General features: G+C 39.2%; 1 protein-coding gene across 3 annotated transcripts in view; it reads left to right on the top strand.

Moving 5' to 3' along the window:
• Positions 1-24208, top strand: part of KCNIP1 (potassium voltage-gated channel interacting protein 1) — a 664229-nt gene that overhangs the window by 465877 nt on the left and 174144 nt on the right. The window lies entirely within an intron of this gene.

Genomic DNA, 24208 nt, shown 5'->3' with positions numbered 1-24208 from the left:
ACTGGTGTGCCGCGAGACACCGCCAGGTGTGCCGCCTGGGCGGGGCGCTGCGGTGCCTCTGACCTCTCCGCTCCTGCCCGATGCTGCGGTTTCTGGCGCTCTCCTGCTGGGCCCCAAAGAAGGAAGGCAGGAAGGAGAGCTCCATTCTTCGCGCCTTTTTCCTGCCTTCCTTCTTTGGGGTCCAGCAGGAGAGCGCCAGAAACCGCGGCATCGAGCAGGAACCGGGAGGTCGGAGGCACCGGCACGGCAGCGCCCGCCCAGCTGAAGCTTCCCTGTCGTCATCGGCAAGTGTCCTTTGGGGCCCGGCGGGAGGGCACTGGCGGTGGGAGCGGGGGGGGCGCGCGGCTGCAGCGGCGCAGGCAGTCACGGGGAGATGGCGGGGGGAGCGGGGGGCGGCTAAAGCGGCCCCGGGCACCGTTCCCTGTAGGCTTTTCCAGGGGCGCGCAGGGAGCCGCGGCCACCTGCCCGCCTACCGGATTTCCATCCGCGCGGCTGGGGAGGTGGATTCACCGCCCCCGCCAGCCCGATCTCCCTCCAGTGGCTGGTGACGTAGATCTACCGCCCTCGCCAGCCTGATCTCCCTCCGTGGGGGGGTGGGGGGCGACGAACCGACGACCGGGGGCTGTCCGTCCGTGTTGGGTGGTGAAGGGCAGGCACAGGCAGCCCCAGGGGAGAACAAGGGAGGGAGAGAAAGGAAAGAGAGAGTAAGGGAGAGAAAGGGAGGGAGAGAAAATTGAATGAAGGAGGGAGAGAAAGAAAGAGTAAGAAGTAGAAATGATAGAGAAAAAGGAAGAGAAAGGGAGGGGGAAAAGGGAAAGAGGGAGGAAGGGGGAGAGAAAGAAGATATGAAGGAGGGAGAAAAAGAAAGAGAGATAGGAAGGAAAGAGGGAGAGAAAGGAATGAGAGAGAAAGGGAGGGAGAGAAAGGGAATGAAAGAGGGAGAAGGGGTGAGAGATAGAAAGGATAGACAGAAAGGGAGAGAAAGGAAAGAGAGAAAGGGAGGGAGAGGAAGGAAAGAGATGAGAGAGGAAGGAGGAGACAGAAAGAGAGGAAGGAAGGAAGAGAGAAAGAAAGAGGGATGGAGAGAGAAAGGAAGGAAGAGAGAGAAAGAGGGAGGGAGAGAGAAATAGAGCGAAAGGGAGGAAGAGATATTTTTTTTGTCCAAACTTTTTTTAGCGCCCCCCCCTCCATGTTCCCCAGGATTTTGAAAATATGAAAAATGTGCCGCGGCTCCAAAAAGGTTGGGAAACACTGCAGTAGCCCCACCAATTGTACATGTGAATTTTGAGTAGAAAGAGAAGGAAAAACCCTCCCTTTCCCTTGATCCCTAACAAGGGAATCCAAGGGAAGCCTCAACCAACATAAAAGCAACACTTGGACATCCATTTCAATAACCACTGATACACTTGGCATCCATGAATCTGTCTAATCCTGCCTTGAAGCTATCTACCTTTTCTATCCCATGCATGATTTTATACACTTCAATCAAGTCACCTCTTAAACACCGTCTTTCAAGGCTGAAGAGACCAAGGTGTTGCAACCTGGTTTCATAAGGAGAGGTGCTCCATTTCCTTGATCATACTTGTTGCCCTTCTTTGCACCTTTTCCAGTTCCATTATATCCTTCTTGAGGTGCGGTGACCAGAACTGTACACAGTACTCCAAGTGTGGTCACATCATCGATTTGCACAGAGGCAATACAACACTTGCCAATCTATTTTCGATTCCCTTCCTAATCATGTCAAGCATGGAATTTGCTTTTTTTACTGCTGCTCGCACTGGGTTGACATCTTCATTGAGCTGTCCACCAAAACCCCAAGATCCCTTTCTTGGGTTGTCTCAGAAAGCTTTGTCCCTGTCCTTGACTAAAAAAAAACCTGACTTGGACTCCAAGAGATAGCAGACCCTTAACTCCAGCAGGAATATCTGGATGTGTAATACCTGATTGGTAGCTTCAAAAATATTTGTCAGGTTTTACCTAACTTCCTTATATATGCAAGTGCAAAACGAGTCTACTGAGAGGGGCGGCATACAAATCTAATAAATAAATAAATAAATAAATAAATAAATAAATAAATAAATAAATAAATAAATAAATAAATAAATACATACATACATACATACATACATACATACATACATACATACATACATACATACATCTATCTCCACCCCATGTCCAGTCAATGAAGCAGTGGAAGTGATGTGCCGGTGCCTGGAGGCTGTTGGGGTCTGGATGGGTGTCAACAGACTCAAACTCAACCCGGATAAGACGGAGTGGCTGTGGGTTTTGCCTCCCAAGGACAACTCCATCTGTACTTCCATTACCCTGGTGGGGGGGAAGTATTGACCCCCTCAGAGAGGGTCTGCAACTTGGGCGTCCTCCTCGATCCACAGCTCACATTAGAGAAATATCTTTCAGCTGTGGCGAGGGGGGTGTTTGCCCAGGTTCGCCTGGTGCACCAGTTGCGGCCCTATCTGGATCGGGACTCACTGCTCACAGTCACTCATGCCCTCATCACCTTGAGGCTCGACTACTGTAATGCTCTCTACATGGGGCTACCTTTGAAGAATGTTCGGAAACTTCAGATCGTGCAGAATGCAGCTGCGAGAGCAATCATGGGCTTCTCTAAGTATGTCCATGTTACTCCAAAACTCCGCAGTCTGCACTGGTTGCCGATCAGTTTCCGGTCACAATTCAAAATGTTGGTTATGACCTATAAAGCCCTACATGGCATCGGACCAGAATATCTCCAGGACTGTCTTCTGCTGCACGAATCCCAGTGACCGGTTAGGTCCCACAGAGTGGGCCTTCTCCAGGTCCCGTCGACTAAACAATGTCATCTGGCAGGACCAAGGGGAAGAGCCTTCTCTGTGGTGGCTCTGACCCTCTGGAACCAGCTCCCCCCAGAGATTAGGATTGCCCCCACCCTCCTTGCCTTTCGGAAACTCCTTAAAACCCACCTCTGCGGTCAGGCATGGGGGAATTGAAACATTCCCCCTTGTCGGAAACTCCTTAAAACCCACCTCTGCGGTCAGGCATGGGGGAATTGAAACATTCCCCCATGTTGTTTTGGTGTATGATTGATTGTGTGCTTATTTTTTATATATATTGGGGTTTCTTTTGGATTTTTTAACCTAAAACTGTAATTTAGATTGCTAAATATTAGATTTGTTACTATGTATTGTTTTTTACCATTGTTGTGAGCCGCCCCGAGTCTACGGAGTGGGGCAGCATATAAATCCAATAAATCTAATCTAATCTAATCTAATCTAATCTAATAAATAAATAAATAAATACTTTGAATGAGCACTAGGCCAGTCTTTGTAACTTTAGCAGCCTTTCCCCCTACCTCAAAAAACCCACAACCTTCTGGATTTAAAGAGCAGGACCAATGGTCTCTTGAGACTGTGCTTCACGGGGTGATGATTTAAACCAGGAAAGAGAACTGAGTACAGTACCTGTAAGAACCTGCCTCTGCTATCTTCTCAGGAAAACATGACTCTGGAAAAAATTTGCATTTCAAAAGGAACTTTTACTGAAAGACAGTGATTTCACAGAAGTCAGTTGGAATCTGACAGGTGGAATCTGACAATTCTCACACAAAGTGTTACACTAATTTCAACTGTTCAACCCCCAGTACCCAGGCAGGAGTTGCCGCTGCTGCCATCCTCAGTGTGCTGTGCATGCAGCTTTTGGTCTCTGACATATGCATGCACATTTCCTGTTCTGCCGGGCTCTCTGGTATGAGCCTCCCGAAAATTCAAGGGTACAAATTTCAGACACACACACGTTTGAAAATTCAAAACAATGATCTTTATCACAAAATTCAAAAGAAACAAAGCACCCTTTTTGCATTGCAAAGTGCACTCATCCCAAAACAACCTTGTAGGCTGTACAATTCCCTTAATCAGTCCTTAAGTACTTAGCTAGCAGCTGTGAAGAAACGTCACAGTCCTCCTTCTTCCAACGAAGTGAGACACACACACTTTGCTCTGCTTTGTTTTTAAAGGCGTGAAAAATCAACAAAGTCCGGAAAACAGCAAAACACGGTCCTGAAGAACTGCGATCAGATAATCTTCCACAATGGCCAAACCAACACGCTATTATTTGTATCAGCAGCTCTAATTACTAGAAACCCCACCCAAACACAGGTGGCCTCTCTTATCTCCTGTAATATGTCCTCAATTGGTCTCTTCTATGCATAACTCTGTGCCTGCGTGGGTCCAAGACTTCCGCATCCGAATCGACCGAAGATAATGCAGATTGGCTTCCTGGGCGGTGTGCCAAGCCCCCCTCTTCCAAGTCACCCCCACCTTCTTCTTCATCCAAGGAAACTGCACTACCTGCCTCTGTCGGCAATAAAACAGGCCTATGACATGTTGATGTTTCCCCTGCCTCCACCTCCACATTCCTTGGGGCAGGAGCTGGGCCAGAGCCAGCCACAACATGTCCCAGCGAGATTTTGCTTCTGTGCATTCATCTTGTGAGGGGATGCAGGTGCGCGCATGTGCAGAAGCAAAAAAAAATCACTGAAATTTCACGCACAGAAACAAAATCTCGCTGGGATGTGCACCCCAGAGACTCGAAGCTATGCGCACAGCTCCAGTGCGGCGTCCTCATCCGTACCGGTAGGAATCCAATACTGACAGTATCCAATGTCCACAATTAGCTAGCATAATGCCACAAAGGTGTTATGAGAATTACAAGGCAGGGTTATGATAACAGGTCACCCTAAGAGTGCTGCAGCCTCAGGTAATGGGCTAGAACTGGCTTGTAGAGAAGGCATCCTGATGGCCCACTTTTCCCCCTAATTCCACAAGAAGTTATTTTTATTTATTTTATTTTATTGGATTTCTAGGCTGCCCTTCTCCTGTGGACTCAGGGCAGCTTACGTGATAAAATCAGTACCATACAAAATCTGAGAAACCCAATATAAAAGCTACAAAACAGTATAAACCTAATCTACAATCCCACATAATTATAAAGCATTTAATTAACATTCATTCACGATCATTCATAACGGAGCATAAAGGCAATTTGCTGGCCCCAAGCCTGCCAGCAAACATGAGTTTTTAAAGCCTTACAAAAGGCCAGGAGGGTCTGGGCAGCACGAATCTCCAGTGGAAGCTGATTCTGAAGGGTCAGAGCTACCACAGAGAAGGCCCTCCTTCCCCTGTGCCCCGTCAGGTGGCATTGCTTGGCTGATGGGACTTGGAGAAGACCAACTCAGTGGACTCTGACTAGTTGCTGAGATACGTGAGACAGTATGCAGTCCCGTACGTAATTTGGTCCTAAGCCATGTAAGGCTTTATAGGTAATAACCAACACTTTAAATTTCCCTGGAATAGGGAAATATTGTTTGATGGTGATAAAGGTATCATCAGAGAAATAAGCTGTTTCAAGTAAACCTACCTTTTGTAAATGACTGATGAATATTTTGTCATTGCTGATGCTGTACTGGTGATAATCTAGATTTTTTGAGGTTGTATCCAAGATTCCTATTACTACTGGCACTACATTTTCTTTCTTTTGCTACAGTCCTTATATTTTGTGATTTTCTCCAGTTTTCTTTTCTATTCTGTATTCTGGTATGGCAATGTCAGAGGGCTGTAAAGCACTATGAAGTGATATATAAGATTAAGTACTATTGCTATCCAGACATGTTTTGTCTTTCTTATCAACAGTTGTTACCTCTGGAGTGTTATGGAGCAGGTGTTTGTTTTAAGTCCAAACTTCTTTAGCATCTCCATTTTCCATTACTTTGTCTATTTTGTGGTCCCACCAATTTTTGCTTGCAGACAAGTGATATTTCTTGCAGATCTTCCAATGCACTTGTGATGGTTTGCTCATGTCCTGTGCAAATAGTTATGGACTCAGAGGACAGAGAGACTGTGGAGGGGCAATGCAGGTGTCCTGTATTCCTGGCACCTGAGAGTGACAATGAAGTAGATGAGGGATCGGATCACAACAACCAGGGCCTTCTGCATTTCCTGGTATGAGTGAGTCGGCACTTCCTGTCAGGAATGATTTAGCATTTCCTGTGCTGAGTGACTCAGAGGAAGAGGAGGAACCTCTTCTGGATGCCAGAGTTCGGAAGGCATCTAGGAGACACAAATGGTTGGCAAAGAGGAGATTGACCCATGAGTAGTATTGGGTCATGGCCTCACACTATTTAAGGGTGAGGCATGCTTGTTTTTTCAGAAAACAACGTCGTTCATTTCAGAATCATCTTTGTCTTGACTCTTGAAGTCAGTTTGTGTTACAAAATAACACATTCTTAGATTTTCTAATGAGCTTTGGTCTTCCAGTTAATTTCTGAGAACTAGGCCTTGTAATTCTTGCTGCAGCTGATAATTATTACCATGTTTATCTTTGCTCTGAGATTTTGGCCAACTGATAAGACTTTGCTTCTCCCTTTGAAAAGCCTCTTTAAAGACTCTTGCAATACTGAGACTTCTGTAAATACTAAATCATTTTATTAGTTAGACAATTTGTGTGCATCTGATTATTGGCACTAAATTATTATTGGCACTAAAACAGAACAACACTATTGTTGCTGTTTTGTGATGCCATTGTTAGTAGGCAGTCTGTGCAGCATCTTGCAGCAGCCAACTACATGGTCCACAGTTCATTCAGGTTCTTTCTATTAATTTTTTTTATTAGTTATTTCATTCTTTATTATTACTTGGGTGTTGTGTCCAGAGGACAGTTAGGCATTGTACCCGCCCCATAGTTCTTGGGCGGGAAAATGCTAGGATGTGATTGGTTGCCAGCCCGGCATATATATAGCTGCTGGGCACGGCCATGTTGTCTTTTTGCTGAGTTCTGTAACCGTTACTTGTTATAATAAAAGAACCGTTACTCACCCACGAGTGCAGTCCTTCATTCCGCTAAGGATATAACATTGGGGAAACTCCACTGTCATATCAGTCAAAGGATTGAATAGCTAGGCAAGGCCAGGAGAGGAGCAGCCATCCCACCTGTTATCTAAAGACCAAATTCACACATAGGATCTCACATGAAATTATCTGGTGAGCAGTGTTGAGATCTCTGCCTTGAGATCCCAGCTGGTGCTATACTTGAGACCAAACTCAGATGGGCATATTCTAAAAGGAAGCCTCCTTTCTCCACTCCCATCTAATATAGTACATACCAGATCAGTCCCGCCATAGATGAGGACAGCCTTTTTGCAGACTGAGTTGTTTAGCTGTACACTTAATTGTTTGTTTGTTTGTTTGCTTTGCTCTCAGTTTCCTTTTTACGTTCTTGTGAATGTTAGAATCTTTCACCATGTGGGAGTTTTATATTTTACTGTATAAGAGATAACTATTTGTCAAATGTCATATTGAAGGTGAATTTCACTTGTAATTGAAAGTTGCTGTTGAAATGTAAGTCCCAAGTGTAGAGGCTCTTGCAAGTATGACAAACGAATATTTCCTGATTGGTAATCTACCAGACCAAATCCCTGACATGTGGCATTAGCACTGCTACTTTTTCCTTCTTAGTTATGTATAATGACACAAGAGAAGTAGGACACATTTTTAATCTATCTATGGGCAGTGTTCCCTCTAATTTTTTTGGGGGGTGGGCGGAAAAGTATAGTGTCTGAGCAGCAGTCCCTTCGGGACTGGGCGGCACATAAATAATAAATAAATAAACAAACAAACAAACAAACAAATAAAAAATCCACCCTGTTTTGCCTCAGAGAATTTCAAAATAAAATACTGTACTGTGTGTCTATAACAGTGAGCTCATAATAGGGCAACTCTATCAATATCAAAATGCCACTTAAATAGTTGAGCTAGTTTCAAACTAGATTTTGATTTTTTCTCTCTTCCTTACTCCCATTCTTTTTCTTTCTCTTTTCCTTCCTCTCTTTTTTCTATCTGTTTCTCTCTCTTCCTCTCTCTCTCCTTCCCTCTCTCTCTTTCCCTCTTGGCTTCTAGGCAGGTTTGGAAAACTCTGAGTTGATGATGATTTTTAAGTGAGCGATTGCTCACTGCTCAGCTTAGAGGGAACTATGTCTATCGGTCTCCCAATTTTTGAATATGCAAAAAAGGCTTGTTTTTTTTTAAATAATGTGTTCAGTTAAAATGTACATTGGTAAATGTAATCTTCCCTATATTCTGAATATATTCATTTCCAGAGATGGTGCATTTTGCAGTCCAAAAACTTACATACCTTGATGTTGACTCATAAGTACACAGTTCATATATTCTTCATACAGGCTTCCTATCCCTTCCATCCAGAATATTTGAGATGAAAAAAATTCCAGATTAATTGTCACAAATGATATCAATGTCTACAAAATGACTGCCTACCCAAAACCAGCTCATGATTTAATAGTGGCTTTGACTAACATGGTGCTTTCCAAAATGTTGGTTGAACACAAATTGTAGGGCATACTTTCATCTGATTTTCAAGATAGGATGGATTGGAAATGAAATCATTGTTGAGAGGCTCAGATTCTCTCCATATCATCCTCAATTTGCAGAAAAGAACTGGAGTAGTATTGTCAGACCTTTCTTGGAATACAAGTAGTTCTCGACTTTCAACAGTTTGTTTAGTGACTGTTCAAAGTTAAAATGGCCCTGAAAAATTGGACTTATGACTATATTTCACAGTTATGACCTTTGCAGCATCAAAGGTTATGACCTTTGCAGCAGGTCTGTGGCTTGAAAAAGCAAACATGATGCTTATGCACATCACGTTAGCTATCATTTTATTGATGATGATGTTATGCATTCAGTCATATCTGACTCTTGGTGATTCTATGGGCCAGGGCTCTCCACGTTATCCGATCTTGCATTACTTACCACTGCATTAGACTGACCTGGGGTGGTATTTGCTTACTTTCCTTACTGGTTTGCAAATGTGAGTGCGCTTGTGTGCACGCTACGCTCGCACATGCCCTCTCTGTGCATGTGAAAAGCATTCCTCAAATGCTTACAGTCTCAAGAATATAGATAAGTGTGATGTGATTGCATCTGTGTGGGTGGGCATGGCCTCCCGCAGTCAGTGCTGCTGGTTTGCCCGAACCTGATAAAACCAGTTCAATACCACTACTGGACTGACCCATCATGTAAGGGAGGTTTATGTATTTTATATAAGTAGGTATTTGTTTACGTATGTATATATGAATTGAAACTGCAGCATATGCAGGTCGCTGCTGCCTGACTGTTAAGGAGAAGAAGCAAATTGATTGATTGATTGATTGATTGATTGATTGGAGTTATATGCCCAAATGCTACCTGCTCTATGTCACAGAGTCCTAAAGCAGTGTCCACCCGCCTTCATGTTAAGATAATCTGGGGAGATCCTTTTTCGGAGGTCTTTTCTGCGGTTCTTATGCACAGTATGGTTGTAAGAAAATAGAAGTGAGGGAATCCTTTTCACTTGTACATTTGTCAGCATCAGACTGTCTTTCTGAATAGAACTATTTAATCATGTTAAAACTAAAATGATGCATTTAATTTTATTTTATAATGAATTACTTTGCTGGACAGTGATTCATACTTCCTCAGAAGGAAAAATAGTTTGTAAGTGAAAGGAATAAATCTTTATCGCTGGGCATTTGTCAAATTTCCAAAATAGGTTAACTGGGAAATGTAGGTATTTGAAGAATACCCTCTGCAATTGTCATTTTTTTTTATTTTAGACCTCTGCCCATAATGTTGTGAAGCAATTGAAGCAGCTGTAGCAAAATAATGCAATGCTATTGCTTCGAGAGCCCTTATTTTAGACTGAAACCAGTCACATGTTGTTTTTGCATGCAGTAATGGAGCTTTGTTTACAACGAACATGGTGAAAAATTTCATCAGTTCTAGCTAAGCCATTATTTTGTAAACTTTGACATAAATTGTGTGTGTGTGTGTGTGTGTGTATTTATGCTAAACAAAGTAGCTCCTGTATATTTCTGTTGCCTTAGAGACTGAAACATCTGTATCCTTTCCGTGCAGGCAAGTGATGCAGACATGGTAAGATATGACTTCCTTGCATTCCTCTCTTCATCTTGCTGTCAATAGTACTGTTTTTGGGGGGCAATGTGTAAGGCTTCCTTTGCAATGTAGAGTAACTTGGTCGTCTAGCATAACATAATCCAGGAGAGCTTTTCATGAAGGTCTTCTAACTCCGAAGTCAGTATCCTGCCCTACGAAAAGATGCTCTCACACAAATAATTTTTCAGGATGAACTTGGAGGGACTTGAAATGATTGTTGTTCTGGTGATAATTGTGGCATTTGTGAAAGCCCTAGAACATATGGGACTGCTGGAAGATACAGATGCAGGTAGGATGCTAAAGAAAAAATGTTGTGTGTGGGGGGGGGGAGTTTGGGGGGGAGTTGATGGAAAAGCTTTTTTCTGAAGCATAATCACTTTGAGGTGTTGTTGTGTTTCAACTTGCAATAAAGCTGGAAGGGACAAAATTATAACTGAGGTTCACGGTTGTGAAAAAGCCATCTATGAGATCCCTGTATATAAATGTGTATGTATTTTAATGCATGTTTGTTACTGCCTGCCTGTACAGTATGTAGCTTTGTTTTCAACAAGTGAGATTAGTTTACTAAATCATTTTTAATAACATTGTCGTACAACAGTATGTCATGCAAAAATGCTAAAAAATTATTTATTTATTGGACTTATATGCCAAATGATGTTTTGTTACCACTAATCTCTAAGTTTACAAACTTTGATACTCCAGGCTATTTCAAAGGCAACTACTGCAGGAAAACCTTGTTTACAAAATATGTTTTCCTACCACAATAATATCCTAAGCTTTTGGCATCGATTTTTCTTTTTCTATATCATTATACTTTTTAGCAAATTAATATGTATGCAAAATCTTTCCTGAGACTTGGCAGCATATAATAACAACCACACAAAAAAAACTTTACAAGAAATGTCAACATGCAGTTCACAAAAATATCAATGTGAAGTTATGAAATTATACTTAGATCCTGCGTGTTAGAGAAACTCTTGACTATTGTTGCTTTTGATACTATTATAGAGGAAAGTATATTTTACATTGACATAAAAACAGAAATAGATGGTATAAAAATGAATGCACATTTTTTTTAAAAAAATAAACAGAACACCACTTTTAGAAGAGAAGTCAATGTTGCTGTTATAGAAATAATGATTTATGTGAAATGTGCTTTTGTATATACAATAATAAATATGCAGAGATAAATATACAGATATATATATATAAACACATACATATTGTTTGTTTGTTTAAAATATAAACATGCATTTAATTTTGTTCCAAAGTCCATAGCATATATTAGCCTCATACGCACTAAAAAAAAGTATATGGACAATTAATGATGGTTCCTATCAGTATATATAGTCTTAAATTATTTGAAAACAAAACTTTTTTAAAGTTTATATGCTTTAATTAATATATAAGTTTCCTGTTAATATGCATGATTCTTATTACAGTTTAATTGTATCATGTGTATTAAAAGTTAAATGAAAAAGTACACAATATTGATGCAATATATTGGACATATATTAGAAAACTACCAGATTTATTGTTAGGGTTATCATTTCTGCCTGTTAAGATTGCAAGGCAGGAAATGCATATAGAAAAATAGTTTTGGTTTGCCTTGTACTTTCACGAGCCTGTAAACACACATCAGAAAAGGCTATAAATGCAATGTGAGGACAGTAAAATTCATCTGCAGTACACCAAGGTATCATTTTGTTTGTTTTTATTTTAAGGAAAATATATTTTGTGTGCATACATTCATGAAAATCTTTTGATACTCTGTCAAATATTGAAATGGAGAAAATGAGTTACAAAAATAAAAATAATACTGAGAATTTTTAGGAAGGCTGCATAATTATGCATGCTTACTTTGCCTTCTCCGGGTCCCGTTGACTAAGCCTTCTCTGTGGCGGCCCCGGCCCTCTGTAACCAACTCCCCCCAGAGATCAGAACTGCCCCCACCCTCCTCGCCTTTTGCAAGTTGTTGAAAACTCACCTTTTCCGCCAGGCATGGGAAAATTGACATCTCCCCTAACTATTTTGGTTTATGTATGGTCTGACTGGGTTGTGTGATTATTTTATTATAAGGGTTTTTCAATTGTGTTTTTAAATATTGGATTTGTACATTGTTTATTATTGTTTTTGGAGAGGGGCGGCATACAAATCTAATAAATAATAATAATAATAATAATAATTATTATTATTATTATTATTATTACATTTGATAGTTCTGTACAAACACACCTTCAGTACATATAAGAAATGGCTATCACATTATACCTGTTTTAAGTTTGTTTGAAACAGAATATTCTTCAGTGTATCATCATTATCATCATTATTATCATCATAATTATTAGCATCATCATCTACCTGGAATTACCTGAAAACAGCTTCATTTCTTCGATAATGCATGCTCTGTTGTCTCAGGACATGAAGGTTTAGTTTTTGTTATAGTAAGGGTCCACCCCTTTCATGAAATCATTAAAAAATGTAGAAATCATGTTATGCAGCTGCTCTATCTTTTTGCTTCATTACCAACTTGTATATGCAGAGACCAAAGGATGGGGTGGCTGGGTGGAGCTACATTCAGTGTATAACACCTCTTCATTAAGTATGTAACCATTTTCATACTGTCCTTCATTCTGTAAATAATGAAAACCCTCTTAATAAAACTACATCAAATAAAACGTAGCACTTATGCAAAATATACGACCTGGTAAGGCAATTGGAGATTAAAATCTCTGAGCAAAAGTTTGATTTAGCAACAAAATTAACTTTAGCAAATTTCCAGCAGGCAAGAAGGATTTATCAAGAATAAGACTTACTTCATAAAAGGATCTAGTCGCCAACTAGGTTATGAGAATGTTGTAGACCTAATATACAATTTCATGTATTGATTTCAGCAAACAAATCCAAGTAACAAGCTAATGGATTTGTTATTATGTACTGTTTTTTATTATTGTTGTGAGCCGCCCCGAGTTTGCGGAGAGGGGCGGCATATAAATCCAATAAATCTAATCTAATCTAATCTAATGAAGTAGAAATGGAATGTATAACAATTAAATGGAAATTAAAATTTGTATCAAAAAATGCCCATCAATAGTTTCTTATCCACAAACTTCAGTCTTGTGCTCTCTATCAATTAACCTATTTTCTTAATATGAAAGCAGAGTAAAAGGGACAAAATGCAGGTGATCCTAAATTAGATTCTATCATTCATAGAATGCAATGTTTCTAACCCCTTACTCCATGCAGGAAATCTTTCTCTAGCCTTTACTTGAATACTTTCATGAAAGAAAGCCCATCTTTAGTAGATAATTGATTCCACTGTCAAACTGCTCTTATTGTTAAGAAGGCCTTCTACTATTAAATTAGAATCTCGCTGTCTATAAAATAAACCTATTCTTTTTTTATCCTTTTCTCTGAAGCAATAAATAGGCCTTGATATTTTTCTGTCTAACACCTTTTCAAATCTTTGAAGAGTGCTATTAGATCTCTACCATGTCTGCTTACAGTTCTCTTTTGTTAAAGGTAAACTTTATCATTTTCCTTAATCTCTCCTTAGGTGCTATTCCCCTGTTTATTTTTCTTTTAGTCTTGTTAGATCCTTGCAAGAATGAAGGACTGCAAACTTGGAGTAAGTAATGGTTCTATTTATTAGAACAGAAGGTTTACAGAATGAAACAAGACAACAACAAAACGTGGCCGTGCCTGGCAGCTATATATACCCCAGGCTGCCAGGCTCAGCCAACCAATCACGTTATCGTATTTTCCCGCCCCAGGAATATGGGGCGGGTACAAGGCCTAACTGTCCTCTGGACACAACAAGTCTGTTCCTCCAAATTATTAATAAAAATGTTGAAAAGTATGGCTCCCAAAATTAGCACCTTGTTAATTAAAAACTGAAATGAGATTGTGTTTAGCAGGACTTCTCATAATCAATGGCATAGTCATTTCTCCATCCATTGGATGAGATAGGGATGTCCTTCAGTCCTCACTGGCTGTCCTGGCTGTGTGGATATGAGAAAATAGTCTATAATGAGGGGATGGTGACAGCAAGGGTGCTTAATTTTTCTTTTACTATTCATCTCTGAAATTACACAAATTATCTCAGAATCTAAATACCTAAAGGCAAGAACGGGTTTGACCCTAGTGGCCTTGTTACATGCAAAATTAATACAAAATTATGTCCTATAATCTGTGTTCCATAACAGTACAGTTTGTCACTCCTATCACCTTATTTATGTATTTATTCGTTCGTTTGTTTGTAAAAGAAACAAACAAATAAATAATGTCAAATTGTGTACAAGATAATATGTATGGTATAAACATAAACAAAAGCAAGTATGTATAGGTAAATTTGGACAATAGGACAGTAGGACAGGGATGGTGCACTTACGCACGCCCCTTACAGACCTCTTAGGAATGGGGTGAGGTGACTGTAGACAGTTTAAGGTTAAAGTTTTTGGAGTTTGCAGAAGAAACCACAGAGTCAGGTAGTGCTGAAGTCATATTTTCTGCAGTCGAGTTTCAAGTGTTTTACATTGAGTTTGAATCTATTTTGTGCATGTGTGTTGTTGTGGTTGAAGCTGAAGTATTCATTGACCGGTAGGACATTGTGGTAGACAATTTTATGAACTATATTTAGATAGCAATCACATTTAGACTTATATACCACTTTACAGCCGTCTCTAAGTGGTTTACAGAGAGTAACCATATTGCCCCCAACAATCAGATGTAAGGCAACATATCTGTAGGTTTTCTAAGCCCAAAATTTCAAGTCTGGTAGAGTAAGGTATTCTGTTGCAAGCAGAGGAGTGGAGGACCCTTCTTGTGAAATATTTCTGGACTCTCTCAATTGTATTAATGTCCGATATGCAGTACTGGTTCCAGACAGGTCAGTTGTATTCGAGGATTGGTTTGGTAGATGTTTTGTATGCTTTGGTTAGCAGTTTAATATTGCCAGAGAAGAAGCTATGCAAGATAAAAAGGCACTCTTAGTGCCTTTTTCGGCTGGTATGAATGTGTGTAAAAGCAACAATTCATGGAACTGAACTCCTGAATCAAATACTGTAATCTAAAAAACAGACCATTTATTTCATTTGTTACTTATTCCAAAAATGAAGATAGAAGTGATGCACAGCATGACCATGCAAAACTTCAGTTTGGACGTTTGATTTGGAAAAGAAATCTATTAAACTTCAGAATTAGAACTTCTTTCAGAAGTCAGGTCAACAATTGGAATTGATTTGACTTTCCAAATCAAATTGCTCCAACTGAAGAATATAATTCAAAAATCAAATCAATTGACTTTTCAAGTTAAATCAATATCACAGAGTGAGTCAACTTGATTCAATCAAATCAGCCATTCAAATCAAATTGCAACCAATTGTACCCCAGTATGCAGCTGCTGTTCTGTTTGGGCCTGTGAGACCCGAAATCAAAGTTTGAGACCCTGTAAAAAATTTTCCCTGCATATCTGAAACTTGAAGTTTTATGACTTTGTATCATTTCAGGGGTTCTCTATGAGAATTTTGGGTCTGGAAGCTGGGGGGCTTCTTGCTAAAAAAAAAAGTCCCTAAAGTTCTGTTCCCGGGTCACCCTGACACAGACCGAAAATTCTTCATTTGAAGTGCTTATGTTTGGTCAATTTGAAAACTTTTTTCACTTGGAAAGTAGTCTGAACATTTCTGTACACAATGATATGAAAATTGAACTGAAATAAATAAATAAATAAATAAAAGGCAGCCCCCCTTTTTTGTGAACTTTTTTTTCAATTTATAGATATTTTAGCCTGCAAAATGCATTCAATTTTACTAAAGTTGGTATGGGATTGGTAGTTTGAACATTTCTGAACATAAGAAAAATATAAATGAACTAAAAAAATTATGCTTATTGATTTTTTAAAATCAGAAATAAGGCCTCCTCCCCCCCCCCCCCCCGGGGCTGCTTGCAACCATTTTCACTTTAAAAAAATTTTAGGCTCCAAATCCGAAATATTTTTAATATCTTAGGCATTGATTTACTTAATTTAACATTGCTGATCATCATAAAAATATTTTTTGGGGGTGGGGCTAACTTTTTTCTGGGCAAAACTTTACCTACACTTGTACTGTTCCTTGGTCTATTTGACCTGAAACAAAAAAAATATTTTAGGTACTTAACCTTGGTCTTTTTGAAAACTTTTTTCACTGAGAAACTAGTTTGAACATTTCTGAACATAATGATATGAAAATTGAACAAAAAAATATTGATGCCTATATATTTTTATTTTGATTAACACCCCTCCCCCCCCAATTTTTCATCATTTCATGTCAGTTTATATTTTTTTAGGCTACAAATCTCTAAGGAATTTCCCCCAAAAGTTTTGATATACTAAATTGAACAGTCCTGATCATAAGAAAAATAGAAATGAACTGAAAAAATGATGCTTATTTTTTTATTTTGGTCACAAAAGGGCCACTCCCCTCGGCCTTGCTGTGTGCCATTATTTTCACTTTTTATATATATTTGGCTAGAAATATTTGGAATATCCTTTTGAAAAGCAAGCACATGATAGCCAGACAACTAATTTTATGAAAGAAATCCATTTTACTAAAAACAAGTATGTAATTTTGAAATTAACAGCATATTTTTTATATAAATTGAAATAATTGAAAACAATGGGGGGGGACTTTTATGTGCAAAATAAACAAATGAGCATCAATTTTTTTCAGTTCAATTTTCATATCATTATGTTCAGAAATGTTCAAGCTACCAATCCCACACCAACTTTAGTAAAATAGAACGCATTTTGCAAGCAAAACTATCTATAAATTGAAAAGAATTTCACAAAAATGGGGGGCGCATTTTATCAGCAAAATAAACCAATAAGCATTAATGTTTTCATTTCAATTTTCATTTCAATGTGTGCAGAAATGTTCAAACTTGTTTCCAATGAAAAAAGCCTTCAAATAGACCCGGGAACAGAACATTAGGGTGTGTTTTTGAGCAGAACACCAGGGTTAAGCTGTGGAGAAAAATAATGAATTTGATTCTTGATTTCTTAATCTATTTAATTTCAAATTTTCTATTGCAATAGTCATTGTGAATTGTCTAAGAAAGAGAGAGAGAGAGAGAGAGAGAGAAAGAAAGAAAGAAAGAAAGAAAGAAAGAAAGTTTGATTGACGGGGGTAGTCATACTTTGTGTGGACTTTCCACTTATTTTTGTATTTTGAGACCACACATATGTTCTAATACTAAGGGCATCTATGACCTTTCAATATGGTCAGCAGTGTATTTCTGTTGATTCTTCAGTATTTAGCATGTGAAGGGCACTGAAAAAATGCACTGCTTTTTATTAATGCAACACCACAGAGTAACCACCACCAAATTATTGAGCTAAATTCATCTATCTTGGAGAAGTGCCAGTTACTTAATTTTAATAAAAGTTAGATTTACATTGTTGTAATCTGCTGAAAGGTTGAATAAGATGGAAATAGATTTCAAGAAGTATCTTAGATGTTTGATCTCTGATTTGCATCTGCCAGCAGATAGTGGGTGGTGGAGGGAAATGACTAAATGAGCATTGCCACATTACAACATAGACATTGTCTCTTTTGTATGTGCATTGTGCATGTCAGTGTGTAAGGAATACAATATAAGCTGTGACATCATGATATTCATTTCATCATTCTGCCGAAACTGTTGAATGCTGAGTAGGTTTGAATATAGTTCCTGTTGTTCCTGTCAGCCTTCCTAGTTAAGCCAGAGAGATCTATATGAACTAATTCTATTCTTTGCAGATTACATTGACAGAATTTGGCAAGTCTGAAAGTACAAACCTCCCTCTGCCACTTTTATCTGGTTGACCCATTAAAGTGGGTGCTCCCTAAGATTCTCTGACCATTAAGCCACTGAGAATTCTTCCCTCTGTTGCCAGTTTTAGGTAGTGTCCCTTGTTATTCACACATTTCATTACAATTCCCATTTGCTTACAGACATATATAGCACTGAACACTGCATTTCTATTACAATAGGATATAGAGAAAATCTGGTGTCTTATCTGTCATATCTGTTGTTTTATTTAAAAAAATTCAGAAAGTTGTATTTAATTAGTACTGGGTGTGTGTGTCAGATTTGGTTATTTTAAAAGGCTCACTTCTTTACCTAATCATCAAGCATGATTCAGGCAATTCAGTACAGTTCAATTTAAACCTTTATTGTCACTGTACATAACAACAACAACAACAACAACAACAACAACAACAACAACAACAACAACAACAGAGTTGGAAGAGACCTTGGAGGTCTTCTAGTCCAACCCTCTGCTTAGGCAGGAAACCCTACACATATGTACAATGAGTTTGGTTGATCTCCCTTAGTGTACGCCCACAAAACAATACTCAACTTACAGTGAAGACAGAAAATCCATAACCCAATAACATATATTAACAACACCCAGTCCTAGTGCATCAGTGTGAACATGTTACATGTTGCGCTGGCACTGCAATTCATTTTCTCTCAGGTTGACATATTAATAGAATGGAAGACCTATAAAGTCCTATAAAATGAGGGGTCATTGTTGCTCTCTGAGCTTGCTTGTTTTTGCATACCTAGAAAAATAAAGAAGAAATTACAAAAATGATCAAATACAAAGATTTCTACTGATGACTTTTTAAAACTATGCATACATACTTTTTCACCTGCAATCATGTTTTGTGTGCATCGATTTTGCAAGGAGATACTGTTGAAATATACATTTCTTTGTAGTATGAATCAACCATAGCATTTCCCCCATTAATTCCAGAAGGCATGTGCTTCATCACATAGACACTTTCTTTGGGGAAGGTCATTAGACCTTGTGGACAAAAAAATGATTGATTATATAGTGAAAAGAGGTGGATGGCAGCCAAAATATTATTATTCCATTTTCAGAATGTCAGACACAAACTTTACATAAATGATAATGTAAACCTGAGTTCATTCAGATTCAAAGCCTGGGTACCTATTAGTAATGAGTGTCATGTAAAAATATGGATATTCAGGGCTGGGCTTCAAAAGTTTATCAAGGAGTTCTCTGCCCGGTTGGGTGGGAGTGGCCATGGTAGTAATGGTCTAGTCGGCCTCCTGCACCATGGCAGTGCGGGAAGTATTTTTGCTATCCCCAGGCTCCGGAGACTTTCCTTGAGCTTCTTAGAGGTTGAAAATGGCCTCTGCTTGCTCTGGAGACTGTAAATGGGCCCATTTACAGCCTTCCCAAACTTCCGGTAGGCCCGTTTTCTGTCCTTCCCGAGCTTCTGTGCATGACCTGGACTTTATTCAAAACAGGCTCCTGGGAGGGGTGGGGCAGTGGGGCCAACCAGGAGTGGGTTTTGGGAGTTCTACAAACTGCACAGAATCTTAGTTAGAGGGTGTCCCAAACCCCTGTATGCTTAAATGTTTTTTTTAAAAAAGACATTGCATTAAAGCAGGTACAGATATATAATAATGTATCTGTAAATAAGTTAGCTCCTCCCCCTTTCCCATATTGGTTTTGCATTTAAAAACATCTAATCTCATCACCATTTTTAGGATTAGGCAAAGAAGATTAAAATCATGCACAGTCCCTACTTATAATCAAGTTGACCTTGAATAGAGTTGTTGGATTGTGGATTAAAAGTTGTAGAGTTGTAAAGTATAACATTTGAATTGTAAGATATTTGAATATATTGGCATAAAAATTATTTGGAAGTAGTCTGAATTTGTAGGGTTTTGAAGCTGTTCTTTTGGGATGGAGAATATGAATGATATCTTCCATTGGAATATAAATAAAATGGAAGCATTACAACATCATTTCATTGGGGTGAGTTGGGGGTTTTGTTTTTTGTTTTGTATTTTCAGGGAAATGGTTGGAATTTTAGCTACTGTAAATTCCAATACCAAAAAGGGACCAAAGGAAAAAGAATATATTGTCCTAGTTAAATCAAAATTCATTCAAACACTTTAGATTTGAGGCCTATCTTCTATCTGGCCTTGTATTAAAGCTAATACTCTTATGCTGAATTGTGTTCCAAAAGTGTGGAACTTGGCTTTTTTTAAGGAACTTTCCTTCAGATGTAGGGAATTGATAAGGGAATTGAGAATTTGAGTCCAATTTTATCAAGTGGTTAAAGAACCCAATTAGAAAGTGGGATACAATGAGCTCTAGTCCTGCCTTGAAAACCACCTGGGTGACCTTGAACCTGTTACTCTCTCTAATTATGTAAAGAAATGTGTGATACAAATAAATAAAATAATGTGCAATTGATCCATTTTTAAACAAACAACTCAAATCAAACCAAACCAAAAGGTATTATCGTGTGGTCAAAGCTCAGAATGTCAAAATAAAAAAGTAAGATGGATAAAACTAGAAAATAAAATTAATAAAGGAGAATTAGGAGTCTAGATTCATACTGATGGATTTGTCACATTTTGTACTAGTTGCTGCCAAATGCTCACTGGGGCCACATAAAATTTGGCTCCTGTGTGGATAGTAGCATGGATGGGGTCTGAACGAAGAATATGGAAGTAATATATTTCTGACTTTCTTGGAAAATGTTGCAGGATGGTAAAATATCTTCCTTAGACAGATCCCTGTAAAGTTACCTTGAAACAATACATCCTGTTTCTATTTTCCAAAAGTCACATTGGGCAGAGTACCTTAATGATTCTACCTTATAGGAACCAGGGGTGGCCTTCAAAAATTTTAGCAATGGGTTCTCTGCCTGATTGCTGGGTTGGCATGGCCATGGTGGGTATGGCTTAGTTGGCTCCTGCACTATGGTGGGGAGGGGTAATTTTCATTCTTCCCAGGCTTTGGTGGTTTTCCTTAAGCCTCCAGGAGGGCTCTGGAGGCTCCCCAGAAGCTGGAAATTGGCCCATTTCTGGCCTCCAGGAGGCCCATTTTTCTCCCTCCCTGAGCTTCCACATGGGCCTTGCACTTACATGACATCCAAAATGATTTCACGGAGACTTCTGGGAGGGGCAGGGTGGGGTGGACAGGACCAATCACATGTGGGATTTGGGTGTTTGTCAAACCACATAGAATCTTCGCTAGAGCATTGCCTGAAACTGGGCGAACCTTGAGCAGCCCACCCCTGGATGGAACTTCTTTGTGCCTAAGCCTCAAAAACTCCTTCCTAAAAAGACATTTTACTTGCTAACTGAAAAATGATGCAAAGTATTTCACTTTGCACAGATTTCCTAATACCTTCAAAAACTGAGAATGTTGTTCTAATTTGATTTTTTTTTGTATTGTTTTCTATTTGATACACTGAAATGGCTTGTAATTTTTTTGCTTTTTTCATATTATTTAGCATTACTTGCTTTGTTTTATTTATATTTATAACTTGTTCTGGGTTTCAGTTACTGTATATTGTTCTGGTTTAATTTTCACGTATAGTTTCTTCTTGGTTTTGAACTAGGTTAGTATTGAGAGTTACCGGCAAATAAATGAACAAAAAAATTCATCTATTTTTAGATATACCATTGTCTAAGACAGTGGTTCTCAACCTTTCTAATGCCGCGACCCCTTAATACAGTTCCTCTTGTTGTGGTGACCCCCCAACCATGAGCCTAGCACCAATTCTCCCAACATAGCTTTAAGCTGCTTGGCAGGAAGGTCAGAGGGACACCCCCAATGTAAACGCCTGATTGTCGGATTGAGGCTTTAGTTTCTAACACCGTGGGAAATTTGTCTTTTCTCAGGGTCTTAGGGGACCCCTGTGAAATGGTCATTCGACCCCCAAAGCGGTCACGACCCCTAGGTTGAGAACCACTGGTCTAAGATGATACTGAGCTCTGGTTTCATAATAAAGAGGAGGGAGGGAAATGTGAATGCAGACAATATAAGCTAGCATAGTGACCATGCATGGAGGGGAAAAAGGTTTTATAATGAAACTGTATTTTTTATTCAATAGTATACCCAGATACGTATATTTATTCAAACTAGGGATGAAAAAGTATTCTTCCATAGCTGCTATTAAGTCACTGAATCTGATCCTATGAAAGGTCCCAATTAAAATAACCACCTGATATCTATCAGCCTGGAATAGACTGCATCTCCTACAGCCAGCTGGTTGCTATTTTCTGGGTAGTTTGTATTCAGATACTGGAAAAAACACGATTGCTTCTGGTTTTAGTCAGGTGCTTTCAAGAATGAACATATCTGCTTCCCTCTGTTTCTCTTCAAACATGTCACTGACAATGTTGCATTGTGGTACTACTTAGGGGTGGGTTTCAAAATTTTAAGAAGGGGTTCTCTGTCTGGTTGCTGGGTAAGAGTGGCCATGGTGGGAATACTTTAGTCAGCCTCTTGCACTGTGTGTGGGGGTCATTTTTGTCCTCCCCAGGCTCCAGAGGCTTTTCTCGAGCCTCTGGAAGGGTGAAGACAGTGGTGGGCTCCTACAGGTACGCAGTACCGGTTGCAAAATTTTGGTCAGGTACACAGTATCGGTAGCAAATTGTTGATTTCCCCCCCCCCCCCTTCTGGGCTCTGGGTATGTTTTTCCTATTGCAGTAAATGAGGTTGGATGTGTATAATTTTAGAAGAGCTGTGCATGCGTGTGTATACATACACTTTATACAGTAGTAGATAATCAGGGGTGGGCTACTGCCCGGACGGGGGCGAACGCAGTGGTTTAGCAAAAATGAAGCTCCACCCCAGAACAATTTGCACTGAAAGATGTTGAAAGAAAATGCATAAGCCACAGCCACAGTGTGGTAGTAAAAATTTTTGTAGCCCATCACTGGGTGAAGACGACCTCCTCAGGCTCTGGATGCCCTCTGGAGGCTAGAAGCAGACCCGTTCCCAAACCTCCACTGCCCTGTGTTTACCTGCATCCAAAATGGGCCAGATGGGGATTCTTGGGATGGGAGGGAAGGGGTTGTTGGGGCCAGCCAGAAGTGGGATTTTGGGGTTCTCCGAATTGCACAGAATCTTAGCTGGTGTGTAGGGACTCCTGCTTCAGCGGGGTGTTGCACTAGATGACTTACAAGGTCCTTTCCAACTCTAGTAACCTAAACCTAAAATCTAAATTATGGCTAATGCAGTATTATTATTATGGTTCATTGCATAATAATTCATTCAGGCTAGATTTGGCATTTTATTTCACCTGCTCAATACTTTCCAAGGATCAGGGATAGGCATATGTTCTGACTGATTGTATTAAAGCTATTGTTGCAGGATGTTCCAAGTAAATATGCACTTTGCAATTTGACCGATGGTGATTTAATCAGTGTTGATGGTATTCAAATAGTGTTCCATTTTGTTTTCAGATTCCCCCCAAGGCACCTATCACTCTTGGTATTATTTTTGCTTTATTTTGCCACAGTCTTTCTACCTCTATTTCCTTATCATTATATCATCATTCCTGTTCCTGCTATTGTTGTTATTAACATTTCAATGGAAATAAAATGAGAGTTGTGAATCAGAATATTGTTTTTCTTTGTGTTTGCAAAATCTAATGTAAAAGAAAAAAAACTTGTATGATTAAGATTTTGAAGGGGCTGGTTGTTCCCTCCCCCATCATTCATACCCAATAGCTATTTTGTTTACTTTACATCCTGAAAATAGGCATTTTGCCTTAGGGATAGTTTGTTTTTCCAACTATATCAAAGGGTAATTACCTTGTTCTTTTATATAATTAGAGAAGAACACTCTTTTTCCAGGCTTGAGCTTTTGCTACCATCCATCATTTAACTTGCTGGATGCTATCAAGCCCAGAGGCACCACGAAAGCTGATGGATGCTTTTGATCCCCACAGTTGATAGAAAAGCAGTTGGTTTATGTGGCATAAGATTCCTGTTTAGAACAGACTGACTCTTGGCTAGGAAAATCATAATCACTATATAAAAATAGGCTACAAAGCCAGGTAGCTTTTTCAATGGCAGAGTTTTTCTTCATTAATGAAAGTATAAGGATGTAATGTACTGTATTGTCTTTGAATACAGGTAGTCCTCAATTTATGACTATAATTGAGTGCAAAAATTTTATTGTTAAGACAATTATTAAGTGATTATTACTGATTATTAACCTTTCTTTCTTCATTTGTTAAGTGAGTCACTGCAGTTGATAAGGTACTAAGTTATAATGGTTTCCCCATTGACTTTGTTCATCAGAAGGTCTCAAAATGGTCACATAAGCTTGGGACAGAGCAATAATCATAAATATGAACCAGTTGCCGAGCATGTGAATTTTGATGACGTGATCATGGGGA

Source organism: Erythrolamprus reginae, chromosome 2 (assembly GCF_031021105.1).
Source record: "Erythrolamprus reginae isolate rEryReg1 chromosome 2, rEryReg1.hap1, whole genome shotgun sequence".
Taxonomy (NCBI): Eukaryota; Metazoa; Chordata; class Lepidosauria; order Squamata; family Dipsadidae; genus Erythrolamprus; species Erythrolamprus reginae.
The sequence above is the reverse complement of the archived record's forward strand: the minus strand, read 5'-3'. Positions and strand labels throughout refer to the sequence as shown.